Genomic DNA, 22,180 nt, shown 5'->3' on the forward strand with positions numbered 1-22,180 from the left:
AGATACATTAAATAAAAACGGACAAAAGCCAAATTGGGACTTTTTTGGCATGAGTGGGCCACTAGTGCCAAAAAAGGCCCAATTTACACACGAACGAATTGAATACAACGTTTTTTGTTCGACGAGCCCTTTAAAGGCTCCAAATCGCTTAAAATCTTTAAAATTAGCTTGACGTTTCGTTTTGACAAGTTGTGACATTTATCAAAATCCGTTCACACAGGAGAAAATTCTCAAATTCTGACAATGTCGAATAAAAAATGTATTTTTTTAATGTACTAACTAATAATTATTGTACAGGGCGTCACATAAGGCTTATTTCTGAATTTATTTTGTACGCAACCAAAAATACTAATGACGCTGACCACTTGATACCGTTTATAATGTGATTTAATTTAGTAATCAACGTAGGTATGTAATTTGGCTAAAAATGTCAAAATGACAGTTGATGAATTTAATTTTTGATTTCATTAATCAGAACAAGATCATTTAAAAATTTAAAATTCAGAAATAAGCCTTATGTGACTTGCCCTGTATAATAATATACTGGGTGCAATGGGGCAATGTCAACTCATGTTAGAAAATAACGAGAAAAAAATAAAAAAATTCTATACCACTTAGATTTGAAGATATCGGGGTTCAAAAGGTGCAGCTTTGATCTCGTTTACTTTAAATATTAAAAAAGATTTTGACTACGTATTTGTCTTATACTACCCAGTGGCATAATAATTCTGAACGATTGTGATCAGTAAAGCTCGGATTATATGCACTAAAAAATGAAGAAAATATGCGCATATACAGGCTGATTCACGTAGCCCGTTCATTAGAAACTTTTTGATTTCCCAAAATCATATTAATATGAAAATTGGTAGTTGACTATAATCGACTACTCCAAGTTCAAATGAAATATTTTCAAAATGGCGGCACTTCCGGAAATACCGGAAATCGATGCCATCTTTGTTTTTTTAAATAGAAAGGCCCCATTTTGACTTCACATTTCGATTTTACGTTAACTTTTGAGTTTAGTACGTCTTTTTGTCAATACTTATCTGTCATCGTTTTTGACCTGTCATCTTTTTTGCAAAAAAGTGAGGTTGCAGGGCTTCATTAAAAAATTTATAATTCCTGAACCATCAGAAATAAATAATTTATTTTTACTTTACTGACTTGCCAAAGATTTGGCCGCTTTTTGCGCTATCAACAACATTTTTTTAATGTTTCATACGCCTACTACAATTTTTTAAAATTGATAATCAAAAAATGTGGAAAACTTCATTTCTGATACTAGATATAAATGTAAAATTGAATTTTAAGCCCACTTTTATTATTATTATTATTATTTATTATGTATGCCTATTTGCAGCCGTTTAGGCGTAATTTCAATTTTTTGAATAAAATATTCTTTTTTATAAGCAATTGTTTTATTTGAATTTTTGTTCAAAAATAGCATTGCAATAAATATTAAATAACAACAAAACAATAAAAAATACGCAAATTAACAAAAAAATATTTTAATATAAATGATTTCATTGAAAATATTTTTTTGTTAATTTGCTTATATAACGCTGGTGGTTTCTCTTCACGCGTTACAATTATTTTTCGTGGGTTTTCTCCTTTGGGACGAATCCTCTGACGATTACCGGGTAAAATGATTAAAAGGCGGTATTGATGTTTTAACTGGTTTACTCACTAACTTATAACATTGTCAACAAAATAGCCACGATGGCGGTGTGTATAATGTTCAAAATCAACTGCTTGAAGATTCCTAACTTAAAACTAGGGTGGTTGGTCTGGTGCAGGGCTACCACCCTCTAGTGGTGTAGACAACCAGACATACACATTAATACAAAAATATTGTCTATTGTTACACACTCCCCCTTTGACCCGCAAACACGTCTCGCATGCTGGGTCAACACAACTAAATACGATTCTTGCGAGGACGACCTCGCTTACGTAGTCCAACAACTGGGGCAGCGGTATCAGGTCCAGTATAGGGAGTCAGCGACGATACATGGTATGTAGCGTGAATCTCTTCTGGAGTGCTTGGGTTGACAACCGAATAGGTTGTGGGAGACACTTGGTGGCAGATTCGGTAAGGTCCATCGCGTTTCGGGTGAAACTTGTTGGTTAGGCCCTTGGCTGCTTTGCTAAGAGTCTTTAGGGCGACCCATACCAGATCACCAATGTTCAAGGGGGGTTCTTCGCGGCGACGTTGATCGGCATAGACCTTGTGGCGATCTTGCTGAATGTCGTGGCGTTCCCTGGCTTCATTCCAAACGGCAGTCATACGTCGCAGGTAGGGCGTCAATTCGCTGATGAGGTTCTCATGCCTAGGAATGGCACGCGGATCATTGTTCACTTGGTCCGGGGCGCGTAGTTCCCTTGCGTACGTCAGGAAAGCGGCCGTATGTCCCGTAGTTTCGCTGCTGGCAGTGTTCATGGCAAATCGGATAACTGGGAGTCGTTCCATCCAGGAGGTGTGGTCGTCTCCAACCAAGATAGCAAGACGTGGCTTGAGGTCTCGGTTCTTCCTTTCTACCATGTTAGCCTGTGGATGATAAAGAGGTATTAGCGACTGTTTAATGCTGAAATAGTCGCAGATGTGTTGCATCACGGATGACACGAACTGGACACCGTTGTCACTAATTAATTGTCTCGGAAGGCCGTAGCGGAAGAAAACTTGATTGATTAACACGCGCGCACATTCGTCCGCGGTTGCACGTGTAAGTCCAAAAAGTTCGACCCATTTGGTGGCCGTGCCTTCGACGATGAAGATCCATTTCTCACCCGTTGGAGTTTCGGGCAACGGTCCAAAAAGGTCTACACTCAGCACTTCAAAACGACGATTGTATGCAGGCGTTTGCACAAGTCCTGCCGGTTTCTGTGTCGATGCTTTGTAGCGCTGACAATCGGCACAATTCTTGAGGTATTCATGAGTGACATAGCGTCGCATGCCAGTAAAGTAGTATCGATGTGCGATTCGTTGCAATGTTCTTTCCACACCGTAGTGGCCAGCGGTAGGGGCATCGTGGTAGTCTTGCATAAGTCTCGGTCGTTCATGTGAAGGGACGACCAGTTGTGCGTCCTCAACATCCTCTTCTCCAGAGTAGCGATGCAAGATGCCGTTTGCCATGACGTATCCCCGTTCTGTCCACTTGGAGAAATCGTCGTGATTACTCTCAAACGAATCGATGATCTTAAGTAGTTCGGGATCCTTTTTCTGTTCGGTCCGAATTTCGGCTGGGGAACGAGTAGGAACATCAACAGTCACCGTACAAACATCACATGCTGTGTCCTCGGCATGTTTGCATGGTGGACGTGAAAGAGTATCCGCAACTAGATTCTGTCTTCCAGGCACATAGTCGATTTTTAAGTCACAGCCTTGAATGCGGGGAGCCCATCTGGCCAATCGTCCGAAGGGCGATTTCAGACTCAGTAACCATTTCAGTGGTTGGTGGTCACTTATTACGGTGACGGGTGAACCTTCTACGTAACCACGGAATTTATCCAATGCCCACACAACGGCTAAAGCTTCCTTTTCGGTAATCGAGTAGTTGATTTCCGATTAGTTTACAGCCGGTTCCATAAATGAGCTCTTAAAGCTCCCTTTATGCAAAGCCTCATTTTTAAAAAAGTCGCCTTTAAAGTAAGTTTAAAGTCTATCTTGTTCCATAATATTATGTTTACGGTGCTTTACATAAAGTCAGCTTTAACAAACCGTTTGCACAGAATTGTTAGGTTGGCGAACATGCCTAAAATTTTTAACCAATGGACGTCTTTAAATTGTATACCAAATTGGCAAAATTTGACACATTTTTGTGTGGCTAATTGTGGTTAATTATTGCGGTAGTTAGGACCTATATCCTACTATTATCTTCTGAACTGATTGCTTCATTGTTTGTGCCGACAATTGTTTTAAAGAAACGAGTTATGGAAATTAATTTATTAAGTTCATCATCCGATTCATCGTCAGAAGATGAAGAAATTGTTTTTGTCCGGAGACAAAAACTGTATAGAAATAGAGAGGATTGTTTTGAAAAATTTGACGAAGTTGAATTCTTTGAAAGATTCCGGCTGATCAAAACAACGGTAGTGGCATTGTTGGATCTTATTGAGCAACAAATATCATCTCCAACAAACAGGTAAACTTTGTAGTTTAAAGTAAATTTGTCAGTGGTATTCAAATGAAAGGTTTTTAAGGGGCGGGTGTATACGACCAATGACACAGTTGTTGCTGACATTAAGATTTTATGCAACAGGTAGTATGTTAATATCAGCAGGTGATTTTGTTGGAGTTTCAAAAACATCCGCATGCCGAATAGTGAAGAGAGTGTCTTCAGCAATAGCTTCTTTGCGCCCACAGTTCATTTATATGTACAATAACCACAACGAGATGCAAAGAGCTGCCCAAGAGTTTTATAACATTGCGAGTTTTCCAAGAACAATTGGTGCTATTGATTGCACACTAGTGAAAATGGAATCTCCTGGAGGACAGGACGCAGAAATCTTTAGGTGCAGGAAAGGATATTTTGCCCTTAACGTCCAAACAATTTCTGATGCTAATCTGAAAATAAAAAATATCGTAACTCGCTGGCCTGGATCTACCCATGACCAAACAATTTTTAATAATAGTCGGGTTAAAAGAGAATTTTGTGATGGTAGATATGGGCAATATATGCTCATTGGTGACAGTGGCTATGCCATAGAACCGTTTCTTATGACAAAATTGCAAGAAACTCAAACTCCTGCAGAAAATTTATATAACGAATCAATTTTACGGACAAGAAATGTAGTAGAGAGACAGTATGGAGTGTGGAAACGACGATTTCCAATTCTTTCATTGGGAATGCGGGTTAAATTGCTCACAATGATGGAAATTATTGTTGCCACAGCAGTCTTACATAATATTGCTGTGGAAATGAACGACTATTTTCCAGAAGAGTGGCTTGAGAACATTGACTACGATGATGATAATGAAAATGTGCGGAACGAAGTCCCTAACAACATTCTAATTAGAGGAAGAAATGTAAGACGATTGCTAATTGATGAACATTTCAATAGGATGTGATAGTTTATTTTTTAATAATTACTTGCAATATTATCTACACATTACTTCAAAAACTAATATTAAATTTTGATTTTAACTCTTCTTCTCTTAGTTTTATTTCTAAATCTAACAACCGCATTTTTTTTGTGTGTTCTTCTTCCTTCCTTCGATCTTCTTCTTTTTTCAGCATAATATCTGCCTCCGTTTCTTTAGCTTTTTGCCTGTAGTATTCCGCTTTGGCTTGTACGACAGGATTTTCTACAGTAGGTCGCAGCTTATTGGAAATCCGTTGTTTAAGTTTGTGAGGAGTGTATGATGACCAATTTTGTGTTTTAATTTTTTTTGGGGCAGGCTGCTCTTCAACTTGCTAGAAAAATATTTTATTTGCAAATTATGTTCCTATTTAATGTAAATTTTTATTCTTAGTATTAGATTTAATGTACGTACGTCCTGGACAACAGAATTTGTTAATGACGAGGAAGTTATTTCCCTATTTGTTTCAAAATTTGATTCCTAAAATGATGTAAAGTTTAACTTTCTTATAATCTGTGACAGTCACACTCACAATTTCTCCTTGCGCTGTTATAGGGGATAAGGGTTCGTCCGTAGATATTTTTGCCTATAAAAGATACGAAATAAGGATAATACTCTAATTAAGCACCTGTGACTCTATTACCACAGGATTGTCCGCAGCGAAGGTAGTGTGTTCCTCTGAAACAAATGTTGAAAAATGATCCTAAAAAAATGGCGGGTCAAAATTATATCCTGTCAAAAATAAAATTACCCACATGATCACAATCAACACTATTTTCAAATCCTACGACTGATTTTATATTTATAATTCGTAGGACAGCTTCTATTACTGCGTCAAATTTGTCGCTACTAGCACCTCCTCCGCCTGTTTTTTGTCTATAGGTGCGGTTCTCCGCCACCACTTTCCTCGCTTTTGTCTTTAAATTGTCGTATTTCGACTTTAACTGATCCACAGATCGGAACTGGGAAGCAGAGGAATTGAATGCCTGGGATACTCGTCCCCATGCGGCATCCTGCAAGTACATTTTTTTACACAGATGTTTACATTACCAAAAATTGTTTTTTAAAATACCTTTTCTTCGTTGGCCACTTTGTTTGTTATTTTATTTTCAATAACATGTTTTTCCTTTTCAATCAGTTCTAATAAGCGTAATTGCTCTTCATTGGTGAACACACTTGCTTTTTTGTGTTTCTGATTCATCTTCACAACTCTAATTACTTATTATTTTGACAGATATTTTGACGTGAGAGATAATTTTCTGATTGGCTGCATCGGATGTAAGGTCCCTTTAGCGGCATTAAAGATCCGAAATCGGAACTTTAACTTTAGCCTACTAATAAAGTCGGCTTTTACATTAAATGTTGTTTATGGACCACATTTTTTTTTTAAAGTGTACTTTTTCAGTTAAAGGCGACTTAATTTTTATTATGGAACCGGCCGTTAGCGTTCGACTAGCATACTCAATCGGATATTCACCGTCTTCAGATATCTGAGTTAATACGGCTCCTAGCGCGTAATTAAGCCTGGATTATAGTGAACATAACAGAACCGTAGCCGGATCCGCTTTCCGTACCGTAAAGTTAAACTCTGTGCCAGGCAATGAAAGCTATTATAGTGACCGCAGACCGTGCCGCATCGTATTGTTACCGTATGAAAGTTCGCCAACATTTATCTTATATGGGACGGGTACCTACGAAAATGGCCTTGAGCTGTAACAAATTGCCAATCAGAATGCAGAATGTGAGAGTGGAGTGGCAGTGCCTATGGCATATAATGAGTAATCTGTCCTATGGTGCCGACAGCACAGCCCACAGCCCGACAGTTGTTAAAGAAACAGAGGGTAAACTGTTTGACATCGGAAATTCCCGTCAAAATTTCTAACCTAGTAACCAGTAACCTATTAGTTATTTATTTAACGAGTTCGTGTGTAATTTTGGCTTTTTTTGGCATGAGTGGACCAGTTTAAAACTCGAGTGAAACGAGTTACTTTAATTTAACATGAGTCGTGGTAAAATTGTGGCAACATTGTTAGAATCTATTATCTTATATTATTTACGTTTTTTTTTAACTTTTATAGAACAACCAAACCTGGGCACATTGATTAATCTAGTTGCGCTCGTTCCGAAATCTTGCCTTCTCTCAAAATAAAATCTTACTTTTAACACTTATATCACTAAACTAAACTATATTTTGTACCTAATTTAGAATTTGTCATACTCTCGTGTCAAAAATGGATTACTCCCTAGGATTTAGGGATCCAATCAGCTTTAATTAGGTTTTCATTTCCACAATGCAAGATGTTGTTTCTCCACAGTTGGGTTAAAATCAGAAACGTTTTTTGTTGAAGGGATGGCTTTATAATATAATAATTTGTTATGGCCCTTTTCTCTCGCGCCAATAGAACCACCACAGTTCGTTTGAACTTTCCATTTTAAACTTTTTACAAAATGCACTTAAATAATTTTGCAATTTATTTGACAATGTCTATTTAAACAAATGAATAGTTTGAAAAATCAAAAAAATAATAGATATCAACCGGGCAATATGAAAATAACTAGTGATTTAACCAACCTAACAACTGCAATTTTGATTTTGACAGTCCAAATGTTTTTTGAATGGACTTTATGCGAGAACAGGCATGGGACGAAATAGAAAGGACCCTATCTACTGAATATAACATTTTAGTGGGAACGCCTCATCAGCAACAATGACATACGGCAATTCTATATCTGTTCCTGGAAGTTTTTCACTTCCCAACATTTTTATTTGTTTTGCTAAATCTGTCAAATATTTACTGGTATTAAATAGGTATTACATAAATTATTATTAATATTACTTTATGTCTTCTGGGATCTCTCTGGCTTCTCAACAAAATACGAATTGGAATAGCATAACCTACAATATTTAACATGAAATCTGTCAATACCTTAGGGGTACGGCAACGTTACGGGTCACTATAACTAGCAACGCATTTTTGCGGGGACGTTGCGATTGCGGGGAAGGGCACGGTTCGGGATACGGAAGCGTTCCGGTCACTATAATCTAAGCTTTACTCGCATCGGTTTTCAGAACGTAAGGGCTCTTAGGGTCATTTTGCTTGAGTGTCGGGGCAGACGCTAACAGCACCTTGAGTTTTTCGAAAGCGTTTTGCTGCGCAGATTCCCACTTCCAAATAGCAGATTTTCGAGTGAGTTCGCTTAGTGGACGAGAGATTTCGGCAAAATTCTCAATAAACTTGCGACACCACGAACAAGTTTGCAGAAAGGAAAGCACTTGTTTTGCATTCTGAGGCTCAGAACGCTGCGTTATCGCGGTAACCTTTTCGGGGTCTACCTGTATTCCATCCTGGGTAACGAGGTGTCCCAGATATTTCACCGTTGCACAGGAAAAATGGCATTTGGCGCGATTGGCGCGTAATTTGAATTTTCGAAGTCGATCGAAGACGCACTGGAGATCAGCGATGTGCTTTTCAAAACACGAGGACAAAACAATGATATCATCGAGATAAGCTAGCACTAATAGGTCACCAAATCCACGGCGAAAGTGATCTATAAGTCTTTGAAAGGTTCCCGGGGCATTACGCAAACCGAACGGCATTCGTATATAGCGGAAAGTTCCAAACGGGGTCACGAAAGCAGTCTTGTCGCGATGAGCGCTTTTCACATTGATCTGGTGGTAGCCGGCACGCAGGTCAATCGTGGTCATAAACTTTGTCTGAGTAGTGGAGTGGATGAGATCGTCTAGTCGAGGAAGCGGATACGAGTCAGCTACGGTGACGGCGTTGAGACGACGATAATCGACGCAAAGACGAATGGACCCGTCCTTCTTGGGTACCATCACTACTGGAGCGGCCCAAGGGGACTCGCATTCTTCTATGACATTTTCCTTTAGCAGACGCTCGATTTCATTCATGAGTATCTCCTTCCTGGGAGGTGTCATTCGATAGGGCGGCACAGCTATGGGGTTGTGGTCGCCAGTATCGATGGAATGTTCGATATAAGGAGTGACTTCTCCCCCTACATCAAAGATGTCTTGATTCTTTTCAAGAAGCAAGTTGAAAGTTTGCTTTTCTTCCATGCTCAGCGAGGCACCTTCGTCAGGTCGTAACAGCGTGAACGTCAGAAGTTCGATCGGACCTGAAACTTCTTCATTCTCAAATGTTAACTTATGTTGAACATGGGGTTTGTCGTGGAAGTTCCACGTACGGGAGTTGATGTTCAAACATATCCCCGCATCTTGCAGAAAGTCGATCCCCAACAAAGTGTTATTGTTGGTGGCTTTTGGCAGTACGATGAATGTGGTAGAGATTACACGGTCAGCAAGTCCTACACTAACACGTGCTACTAGAATGTTTTCACACTTGCCAGATCCATCGGCTAACTTGATCGTCATGGTGTCTTTTATGAACACCTGACCTTTAGACTTCAACAATTGATAGAGTGTTTCGCCCGCAACACTTTGTTTGGCCGCGGTATCAATCAAGCCGGTACCCTGTGCTCCGAGTATGTTGATTGAAAACGAAGGACGCGATCGGGGGTACACGAGTGTTTCGTTGTTCTTTTTCGGGTTGAACGTACAGAATGATGTCGATGAGCCGGGTGTCGAGCTACATTGTGGACAATTTGTTATGGTGTAACCGACTTTCCCGCATCCGAAACATTTGAGTGTAGAGGACGGTGCAGTCTTGGCAATTTCCTTCGGTGCTACCACTTTCGTCGGAGCTGCGGCTGAGGAATTTCGTTTGGCCAACTTTTGACAGTCCTCCTTCGTGTGGCCAGCATTTTTGCAGTAGGCACATCGCGCTATAGTCGCTGTTTTTGCTTCACTGGTAGGGTCACGTTTCTCGGCGAACGTTTCTTCTACCCCACGAGGCATATCTAACAATTCCGTGAACGACGTTACCTTGTCACGAGGAATTCTTTCCCGGATTCTGACGTTCAAAAGTCCATATACCATGTCCAATTGAATTTCTTCGAATAAGGTTCCAGCAGGTAGATGTGACAGGATAGCACGAGCTTTGCACACGAACACATTGGTTGCGACCTTATTGTCCTGATCTTTGGCGATTAGTTCACGATACACGCGATGCGGCGGCTTCCTTGCTCCAAAGGTACTTCGTAATAACGTCAGAGCTTCATCCCAAGTCGTCACTGTTGCCTTGACTCATGATACCAGCTCGCAGCGAATCCGTGTAGTAGCATAGGGAGACCTCTCACAGCGTTTTCATCGCTAATATTTACGCAATTCTTGTAAACTTTCAAACCGTCGATGAACGCATTGACGTGGGATGTCGGTTTCCCATCGAATCTGGTTTGACATTTTGAAAAATTTCCACTTGCAGGAAAATTGTTTCCAGCGACAGTGGGTGCAGGATTTGTTCCTCGAAATCCCTGTAGGAGTTGTTGAAATTGCTCGTTGGTGAGCGCGATCATGTTGGGACCTACAACGTTCTCTTCAGGCATCGTGGCGTTATTCTGATTACCGCGATTTCTGAGGTGATACCGGTCGGTCGGCATGCAATGGTAAATTCTAGGAAATACTCACCGGAACTCTGGAGTATTTCTAGTGTTACCCGTGGGTCGTTTGGGTGGTCTAAAACCACCCCCGCTCGTTCTTTTGCCACATTTGGTCCCAACTTTCTAAAAATAGTCGACGCCGGCCGGAAACGGCACGCCACTTCTTTACCTGCCCTTGGAAGAGAAGGTTATTTTCTTTAGTGCTCCTCTCCCTTAGACAAAAGACTGCCTGACGGTCCGGGTAAACCGGCTGGTTTACGAAACGGCCATCTTCTTCGACGGGGTGCATTTGCTACCCCGGCGTTAAAACGGCATCGGTCAACAAATCTCGACACCGGCCCCGAAGATGGACTCGATAGTTCGACCGCTCCAGAGGGCCGGTGGTAACACTAGTTACCAGGTAGATGCGCAATTACTTGCTCGTAATGCGTTTTCCAAATTTTCGAGTGAACTATATACCATTCACGATGTTTTGGCATAAGGGGAGGCTATGATTTCATTTTTTAACGTTGGATACATGTTTGATTTCTGTCATCTCTGCTGTCACGAAAGTGCCTGACATGCGGACCTATCAAAATGAACGTAACATGTTGCTGAATTTACCGTAATCATAATTAAGCGACTTTAAGACGTATTGATGGTGTTTGTATTAGACTGCAGAACATATTTTCAGTAAGTTATAATGAAGTCAAGTTTTTTTTGTGTATAAATTGATTCGTAGGTGAGTACAAGAAAAAAATGTAACACGGATAGTGAAGGAAGAAACAACGACCCAATTGAAATGGCACAGGGGTTTTGTTAACTTCTCGATAGAGTTGTGAATTTATGGCTTGAGTCTATTTTGAAATACACTCCTGAAATTTGCCAATATTTTTGTAGATATTGAAAAGAACTTATTTCGGAAGATTGGGCAAAATTAATGTGAAATCTTTCATTTGAAAACGTTTTTCCTTTAATAATTTCATTAGGAGAATCTGACTCGGAATTTGATTGGGATTTTGAAGCAGGTAATGATGATCCAGAATTTTCTAATGAAATTATGGAAGTTGAATAGTTTTGTTTTTTTTTGTCATAGACGATGGATGTGTAAATATTTTGCAGAAAGATTCGAATAAAGTAAGGCTTAATAAGTAGGTACAAGATTTTATACAATCTAGTTCTAGGAATGTTTTGGTTAAAATAAAAAATTCATTGAGAAGTTACTAACTGGTTGGTTAAGACACTGTATAGGTGGGTTATCTAAGTGGTGCATAAATTAACAGGAGCCACTTCGTCTTTCGGTCCCGGTCCCTACTATTCTGTAGTTTGTTCAAGTCAGTTTCCTGTTTTGTTAAATTGGATTAAAAATGTGTGAGTATTGTTATATTGCAAACTAGTAAAACTGACAACAATGCACTTGACAATGACGCAGTTTATAACCTCAAACTTAGAAAAACATAACCTAATTCAACAGACAGCTTTACTGCCAACTTAAATGCACTTTTTCCATGGCCTCCCCTTATGCCAAAACATCGTGAATGGCATATAGCTAGGTGTTGGGTCGATGACCTCTGTGGAACAGCTGATCACAAGGCAACCAATCACGGCGGCTGATGTTGGAGAGATGTCAGCTGGGGATTTGCCTGTGTTTGGGTTGGTACTTTTGGTTGGTAGCGCGCACAAAGTCGAATACCGCCGAACCAAAACGAACCGAATTTTGAAATAACGAACGTTTCCAAATTCGTTAAAACCGGGAGATTGCACAATCGCACTTGGAATTTCGGTAGTCTGAACGATTTTCACAGATGAAAAAGCAAACGTACTATTGCGGGCAAAAAAAGTGGGACATCAAATTTCTGTCAGTTTTGAAAAATTCGATGTAGTTCAAGCTTTATTGTCATTTTTTTTGACACTATTCCAGCTGACAGTTTAAAAATTTATTTTATACTCCTATTTTGCTTTTCCAAATGCCCTCTTCTTTTGATAAAGGTAGATTTTGTTTGGAACTTTGCATTAAATAAATATTCACCACGTGCTTACTTACAATCATTCCCTAAAACCTACAATACTTAATGACAACGTCAATCAATTCAAAGTAGGGTTAGAATCAGATAAGGGTTATTTCACATTAAAAGTGAAGACAATGACGTTGATGTCCCACTTTTTTTGCCCGCAATAGTACACAAAACGATGAAACAGTTGAATTGAATTTCGGCAGTCTGAACGGTTTTCACAACGGAAAAGGCAAACGTACACGAAGCGATGAAAGAGTTGAATTGAATTTCGGCAGTCTGAACGATTTTCACAACGGAAAAGGCAAACGTACACGAAACAACACACCACGGTGACACACTTTTGAATCACTACACACGTTGGTTTTCGAAGGAGTTTTCGAACAAAGGCCCCACGTTGGGCCCCATTTTATAACGCTGGTGGTTTCTCTTCACGCGTTACAATTATTTTTCGTGGGTTTTCTCCTTTGGGACGAATCCTCTGACGATTACCTCTAGTGGTGTAGACAACCAGACATACACATTAATACAAAAATATTGTCTATCGTTACACTTATTTTTTATTATTTCGTTGTTATCTGCTATTTATTGCATGTGATTTTTGAATAAAAATTAAAATAAAACAATTGTTTGATAAAAAAAAAAGAATATTTTACTCAAAAAATCAAAATTACGCCAAAACGGCTGGGAATAGGCATACACAATGTTAATAATAGTAGGTTTAGAATTAAATTTTACATTCATATCTAGTGTCACTAATGGTGCTTGCCATTTAAAAAAATGAAGTTTTTGACATTTTTTGATTAGCAATTTTGAAAAATTTCAGTAGGCCTATGAAACATAAAAAAAAATTCACTAACAGCGGAAAAGATCGGCCAGGTCTTTAGGAATTCAACTAAAAAAAATTAACTATTTATTTCCGACGGTTCAAGAGTTATAAATTTGTTAATGAAACCCTGCAACCTCGCTTTTTTTGCAAAAATGATGACATAGGTCAAAAACGATGACAGATAAGTGTTGATAAAAAGACGTTCCAAACTCAAAATTTAACGTAGAATCGAAATGTGAAGTCAAAATGAGGCCTTTCCATTAAATAAATAAAGATGGCGTCGATTTCCGGTATTTCCGGAAGTGCCACCATTTTGAAAATAGTTCATTTGAACTTGGAGTAGTCGATTATAGTCAACTGCCAATTTTAATATTAATATGATTTGGGGAAATCAGAAAGTTTCTAATGAACGGGCTACGTGAATCAGCCTGTATATGCACACTTTTTAGCTAAAGATGCATTGAAATATGCACAAATATCCAAAAATATGCATAAACATGCCATAATATGCTCTATCACTTTTATAAAAAAAGACAAATTTCACAGAATTAATCTATTTATTCAAAATTTATTAATATAAAATGAGCGGCAAAAGTATGAAATAAATTCATTAAAAATTAAACAAACTTTATTCCAAAAAAATCTTTGGACGGGTCAATTTTAGTTTATAAAAATACATATTTTGAAACCAAATAAAATTCCATGCAGTCATTTATTTTCGTGTGATGGCGTCATCGATGTTTTTTTTAGATGGAAACCCCGTATTTTTTTTTCTTGATTCTGATAGCCCTTTTAATTCTCTAAACGACAGTATAAAAATTTTGTTATCGTAGATAAGGAAATTTTTGAGAAAAAAAAATGTTTAAAAAAAATAATTTTGAAAAATTATGAAAAAATGTTTAATATAAAAATTGTTTGGTTTATTATCATGCATGACGTTCAACAAAAATTGTCAAATTTCCATGGCATTCTAGACATTGCATTTTATTACTTAGTAAGTTAATTTTATCATTTTTGTTTTTTGTTTTTTTAATTTTATTCTTTTTCCCCATAATGGCAAAACTGTATTTATGAATACAGAAAGATACGCTTGTTTGAAAATCACACAAAAAATGTATGGGTGCTATTTAAAAAACCAAAGTTGGTTGCCATAGCAGCGAAACAAAAGAAGATAGGAACAAACTAGAAAGACCAGATGATGCAGGATAATACACCAATCAACTTTTATATTAAACATTTTTTCATAAATTGTCAAATTAAAAAGTTACAGCCAATATTTGATACTTTTGTTCCACCCTGTATAGTGGAGCTTTAACAATTATCAGATTAAATGGTTCAAAAGAAATTGACCAGATAAATAATATAAAAGCTAAAGAATTACCAAAATGGGAACGAAGACTAAATAAACGCATTAACAATATCAGACGAGATTTAGGTAGAATAACTCAATATTTAAAGGGTATAAATTCTAATCATCTAAATAACTGTATTCAATCGATTTTAAATAAAAACAGAATACATTGTTTAAAATATAACAAATATAATGAAACATTAATAGAAATTAAAGACACTTTATTACAAAAATTGAATATTTATTCTAAACGATTAAAAAGATATAAAAATAATAAACAACGGAAATTTGAAAACAAACTATTTAGAAATAATGAGAAGTTGTTTTACAAAAATTTAGCAGATAATAAAAATCAAAATAATAATGGTATACCAAATATACCTAAATGAAATTAAAGAATTCTGGTCAAACATATGGTCAAATGAAGTTCAATTTAATAATCAGGCAGAATGGATTCCTAATTTAGAAAATGAGATACCAGATAGTAATAATCAACATCATATTCAAATTAGCCTTGAAATTTTAGTTAAAAATATTAATAGTTCACATAATTGGAAATCCCCTGGAGGTGACCAAATTCATAACTTTTGGTTAAAAAATTTTACTTGTACCTATTCATAAATGCTTACTTGATCACTTTAACGGATTTATTAGGGAACCTAACACATTTCCAGAGTTTTTGGCCCATGGTATAACATATCTGAAACCAAAAGATTCCGATACTAAAAATCCATCAAAATATAGGCCAATCACATATCTGCCTACAATTTATAAAATTATGACATCTTGCATTAAAGTAATAATTTACGACCATTGTCAAAAATTAAATATACTTAATGAAGAATAAAAAGGTTGTGTTAAGGACTGTTTTGGTTGTAAAGAACAACTCATAATAAATACGGTAATAATGGAACAAGCTAGAAAAAATAATAGAAATATTTATACCGCATTTGTAGACTACAAAAAAGCCTATGATTCAGTACCACATTCATGGTTAATTAAAATTCTTAAAATTTATAAAATTAATTTGGATTTGATTAACTTTTTATCCCATGTTATGACATTTTGGAGAACTACTTTAAATTTATCAATAAACAATACTAAATTAAAATCCGAGCCTATTCAAATTAAACGGGGAATTTATCAAGGAGATTCTTTAAGTCCTTTATGGTTTTGTCTAGCCATTAATCCATTGACAAATCTATTAAATAGCACTGGATATGGTTTCAATATTAGACTTAATAATACAACACTGTCCAAATTAAATCACCTTCTTTATATGGATGACATAAAACTTTATGCATCTAAAAAGAATCACATTTTATCTTTAGTAACAATAACTGAAAATTTCTCAAATGATATTGGCATGAGTTTTGGTATTGATAAGTGTAAAACGCAATCAATATGTCGCGGTCATTACGAAAATTTAGAATATATAACTAAAGAAGGAGAAATCATTAAAAATTTAAATAAAGGAGAATTTTATAAATATTTAGGTATTAATCAATCAAATCATATTCAACACTCAATTATAAAAGAAAATTTAGAAAAGCAATTTTATTTAAGAATTAAATCTATTTTAAAATCAAAATTAAACGGTAATAATTTAATTAAAGCAGTTAATACATATGCTGTTCCATTACTGACCTATTCTTTCGGTGTTATAAAATGGTCCAAAACTAATTTACAGAACATAAACATTAAAACTAGAGTTCTTTTTAACAAATTTAGTAAACACCATCCTAAATCTGCTATTGAAAGATTTAATTTACCACGCGAAAACGGTGGTAGGGGTTTTTCAAATCTAGAAATACTGCTAAAAAATCAAATTGCTTCACTAAAAAATTATTTCCTCAATAGAGCTCGTGATAACACCTTTTTCAATGCTTTGGTTTCAGCCGATAAAGGCTACACACCTTTAAATTTAAGTGATATAATTTCAGACATTGTTAAGCCAAATATACCTGACACAATAGCAAATTTAAAACAGAAGTCTTTACATGGGAGATACTTTAAAGAACTGGAACAACCAGAAGTTAATATTCAGGCCTCTCATGCATGGCTTAAGAAATCAAACATTCACCCTGAGACGGAAGGTTTTATATTTGCAATACAAGATCGTGTAATAAATACAAGAAATTATAAAAAACACATATGCGGTTTACAATCGATAATTGATAAATGTAGGATTTGCGGAACTGAAGGGGAAACAATTGAACACATCATTTCTTCTTGCACCGTTTTGGCTCAAAGCGAATATAAAAAATGTCACGATATATTCGCTAAAATTATACACATGAATTTAGCTGTTAAATTCAATTTATTAAAGAATACACAACCACATTATAGTTATACACCAGAAAGTTGTTTGGAAAATGACAGTTACAAGTTATATTTTGATAGAACAATTTTAACTGACATTCATATTAAGCATAACAGACCAGACATTATAATTTTAAATAAACAACAAAAGCAAGCATATCTTTTAGATATAGGTGTTCCAAATTCACATAATATAACACAGACATATAACACAAAAATTAATAAATATTTAGAGCTGTCTGTCGCTATGAGAAATCTTTGGTGTTTAGAAAAAATTTCGATTTTACCACTTGTAATTTCAGCAACGGGAATAGTACCGCAATCTCTTTTTAAAAATTTAAAAATTCTGGATTTAAATAACACATTGGTAGTTGAAATTCAAAAAGGTATATTATTATACTCATGTCACATCGTGAGGAAGTTCCTTAACATTGACACAGAATATAATACACAACAAAGTCAAAATGCGGAGGCGAGACGCCGGTAATTATGTTGATAAGCACTGCACTATTACTTGATAGTAATATCCGTAATAGTGTATGTACTCCGGCAAAATTGCCGTGCCGCCGGGTGGAGGTGGGATAGTAAATAATTTAGAACTCTCTGTTGCTATGAGAAATCTTTGGTGTTTAGAAAAAATTTCGATTTTACCATTTATAATTTCGACAACAGGAATAGTACCGCAATCTCTTTTTAAAAATTTAAAAATTTTGGACTTAGAGAACACATTGGTGGTTGAAATTCAAAAAGGTATATTATTATACTCATGTCACATCGTGAAGAAATTCCTTAACATTGACACAGAACATAAAACACAAAAAAGTCAACATGTGGAGGCGAGACGCCGGTAATTATGTTGATAAGCACTGCACTATTACTTGATAGTATTATCCGTAATAGTGTATGTACTCCGGCAAAATTGCCGTGCCGCCGGGTGGAGGTGGGATACGAAAAATAAACAACAATTAACAATAATGTGTTTTAAATTACTCTAGAGCAAGTGTCGAAAATGATAGCCTTGAGCTTTGATGCACATTGAAAGTGCAGGCCAGAGATCTCGATGGATCAACCTATCAAAAAATTGCCATAAATAACGAAGTCTCCCGTGCTGTAGCCCCGTCTTATTGAAAATACCCCTAAGCGAGTTGGAGTTGAGTGATGAAAACATCAAGAATATTGTTTCGGTACCTTTCAGCTGCTACTGAATCATCAAGAATCAAGATCCTTTCGAACAATTCTTTGACAAGTTGACACTGATAACTCAGTCTGCTGCGACAGTTGCCTCAGAGATAATTGGGGTTTGTCTTCCATTTGACGTTTGACAGTCTCAATATTTTCCTCAGTTCGAACTTTGGATCGAGCACTTCCGCTGAACATTGCCACTTTCTCGAAATGTGTGAAGTGTGTGACCATTGCGAAAATAAGGTTCAATCATGAATATCTTTCGTTCAGGAGTGAAAATCATTTTCGTAGATAACATTTTGCGAACAAAATTATTACGGCAATTAATGACATTTCTGACAGTTTAATTATTATTTGACAAGCTGCGCCATACGTTTTTAATGCTTTTGTTTTGGAGGACCTACTTGACCAGAAATTTTTTGAAACATACGGTATCTACACGCGATTGGTCAATTAACAACGTTCTTATTTTAAAATTGCTGGGCCCATAACCTGTAGAGTCTTTATTTCTAGCTTTTCTTCGTTCTCGTGGTTTTCTTCTTCTTCGGGTTCTACCTCCTCTTCGTTGACTTCTACCATGTTGAACAGTTTTCGCGGTCTCCCCCGCTTGCCGGTAAGAACCTTCTTTGGTCGTCCTAGACCTCTCTTCATTATCACGGGAATTTCTTCTCCGTTTTCTTCTTCTACGAGAGTTTCTCCATCTGCTTCTAGATCGCAGGTTTCTATTTGTTTATCTTCCTTTTGTGTTTCGGGTACGTTGAATTCAATGACGTTTTCTGGGTTTTTCTTGAAAATTTCTTCGTCGATGAAATCAGTGAAATCATTTTCTGCTTGATTACGTCCTGTGAACGTAACGTCTCTGCTTCGAATAACTTTTCTTGCTTCTGGATCCCAAAGTCTATATGCCTTCGATTGTACCGAGTATCCGATAAAAATGCATTTTTTCGATCTTGAATCAAATTTTCCCTTTCCAGGCGTTTTATCAAGTGCAAAGGCTGTTGTCCCAAACTTTCGGAAATAGCAGACAATTGGGGTTCTTCTCGTCCACATTTTAAATGGAATTTCACCTCCCAGGCTTCGAGAAGGACACCTGTTCCTGATGTGATTTGCTGTTAAAATCGCTTCAGCCCAAAAACTTGCGGAGAGCCCCGATTGGATCATCAGGCACCTCGCCGTCTCCACCAAGCTTCTGTTTTTCCTTTCGGCTACTCCATTTTGTTGTGGCGTGTATTCTACAGTGAGTTCGTGTCTGATGCCTTCTTGTTTCAGGAAATCTTCCAAGTAGTGACTTGTGTACTCGGTTCCGTTGTCAGATCGGACTGTTTTAATTTTTCGTTCCGTTTTCTTCTCAACCAAACATTTGTACTCCTTGAACTTCTCGATAACTTCACTTTTCTTTTTCATGAAATATACTTCGCACCATCTTGACTTGTCATCTATGAAAGTGACGAAATATCTTGAACCAGCGAGAGAGTTCACGCGCATGGGTCCACAAACGTAACCACGTGGGAATCAAACGATGCGAAAGCCAGGTCAGATTTAATTTTAACAATCTGCCCATCAGAACTTAAACAGATCAAGAATTGTCCTACGTCAAAAGACATATGGAACAAATTACACAGCAACTACAGTTTGTTATGACAAAAGTTGTATTAATTACAAAAAGCTAGAAATAAAGACTCTACAGGTTATGGACCCACTGCGCTGAAAAATAAGAAATTGTACGAATTCCGCAACGAAAAAGTAACTTGAAGCTATTTGTGAGTACTACAAAAACGAAAAATGAGCTACACAAGCGTGAAAATCGAACCTCTTGGAAAAGAAAATTTCGATACTTGGAAAATTCAAATCGAAGCTTTGCTCATTAAGAATGATTCTTGGAAATACGTGAACGGAACAATTCCGAAACCAAAAGAACCACCAGAAGCCGTAACCACGTGGGAATCAAACGATGCGAAAGCCAGGTCAGATTTAATTTTAACAATCTGCCCATCAGAACTTAAACAGATCAAGAATTGTCCTACGTCAAAAGACATATGGAACAAATTACACAGCAACTACAGTTTGTTATGACAAAAGTTGTATTAATTACAAAAAGCTAGAAATAAAGACTCTACAAAAATCCAATGAGGATGGATTTTTTTAAATATTGTTCCTATTATTCGCAGAAGATGATGATTTCACCGTATTATTTTGGTCCGCCAGTTCTGATAGACCCTGTATATACTGACTGTATAGGATTTAATCGAATACAACTACTACTTTCCTCAGTACTGCCAATTTAACAAAATTAAAGTATGGCAACCTATTGTTTTTTAAAGATGGAATAGATTATACGGTGCGATCAATTTGTAGCATGTCAAAATGCCACTATTCGTTTTGGCCGGAGTAGGAGGCCAAGAGGTCCTACTTATGCTCGCGGGACTAAAAGATCGCTGTTCGAAAACCAGGAACTAGCAAGATAACGCACGGCACATGACGTCGCGACGCGCCCACCCTGCCGTAACCTTTTTCGGGACGCTCATTTCAAGATCGTTCAGTTTTGTTTGTGTCGTCAATCAGGACAATTTTTAGTTTATCGGTTCTGAGTTCATTTTTTGTTTATCGGTTCACTCTCAGTTTTCTTTCAGTTTTGCTTTCAGTTTCACTTTCGGTTTTCGTTTGTTTCTTTCGCGGTTTCATTTAGAGTTTTCAAATTGTAGAGTCTTTGTGCCAGCCAATTTTGGGGCGGCTGGAACCACACATGTTGGCCCCTAAATTTTAGGCTGAGGTGGCCTCACGCCTCTAGGCTGTCTAGCTGCGGCCTATCTGTTTATCGTTCTCTTTTTTCTTCTTTCTCCTTTCCTTTTCCTTCAATCCCCCTTTTTCTTCTTCTCAGCTCGGGTAACCGTACGGCAAAGTTAGTTCCGATTCCCTTTTGTTCCCGTGACTTGCCGGAAAGTTATCTTCTTCTCTTCTTTTCCCCAACCTTCTTCCTTCATCCTTGTGTGTTCAACCTTTCGAGATCCTGCGGGAAATAGCCGGCTACATCTTTCGTGAATTACGCGCGGACTCACCGACACATTACCGCTTCAACATCTGAATTTTCCGATCGGTGATTTCCAACGTAAACAAACCGGCGCCATGATCGACCTTCTGTCATCAAGCGCGCAAGTGTAGAACCGCCGGAAGTAGTCATCAAGATGCGCGGTTCGTGCAATTACCGGGACGCCTTATCGCACAACGGAATAAGGTCCAGATCTTTCGTGTTGCTATCCTAGATTCGGGGGTAACCAAAAAAACCGATCGCGAGCGGAAATTAGGGGACTCGGTGGGCGACCGCCGAGCGGGCGGCTGTGCCGCAAGTCGCGAGCTGCGAATCAGGTGCGTGGCGTTCGGGATCCGCAATCATCCCTGAGGGCGGATTGCCGAACGCCATGGCGCTTATCGTCCGGCGCTGCCAGCCTTCGGGGCCGTCAAGGAGCCCGAAAATTTACCGTACCGCTACCGTTTACTGTTTACCGTGGTCGAGAAACCCCTCGTCGTCTAGCGAGATAGAGGTAATTATCCTTCATTAGTGAATTCACTCCACTAACTTTCGTCTATTAGGGGTAGTTCGAGCCAATTACCGTTACCGTACCGTGAAGGAGTACCGGAAAGTCCTCCTTCAATTTATCGTGGAGCAACCCCTTTCAGCGGAAAATCTTTAGGGTGGTCATCGCCAGACCACACATCGTTCTTTAGGATCGCCGTCAGACCAATCATCGTTCTTTAGGGTGGCTGTTCGCCACATCGTTCTTTTGGGCAATCGTTTTGAGTGTGGCAGTTAGCCACATCGTTCTTTTGGATCATCGCCAGACCAGTATCGTTACATAGGGCCATTGTTCGCAAGTTACCGTCCGTAAGGAACATCGTTTCGTTTCCGGTCAAGC

At 37.7% G+C, this 22,180-nt stretch overlaps 1 pseudogene; it reads right to left on the reverse strand.

The window, feature by feature from the left end:
• Positions 1-1,662: 1,662 nt before the first annotated feature.
• The window catches only part of LOC138124936 (sperm-specific sodium:proton exchanger-like), a 30,780-nt pseudogene continuing 10,262 nt past the window's right edge, over positions 1,663-22,180 (reverse strand).

This window comes from Tenebrio molitor, chromosome 2 (genome assembly GCF_963966145.1).
Source record: "Tenebrio molitor chromosome 2, icTenMoli1.1, whole genome shotgun sequence".
In the NCBI taxonomy this organism is placed as follows: Eukaryota; Metazoa; Arthropoda; class Insecta; order Coleoptera; family Tenebrionidae; genus Tenebrio; species Tenebrio molitor.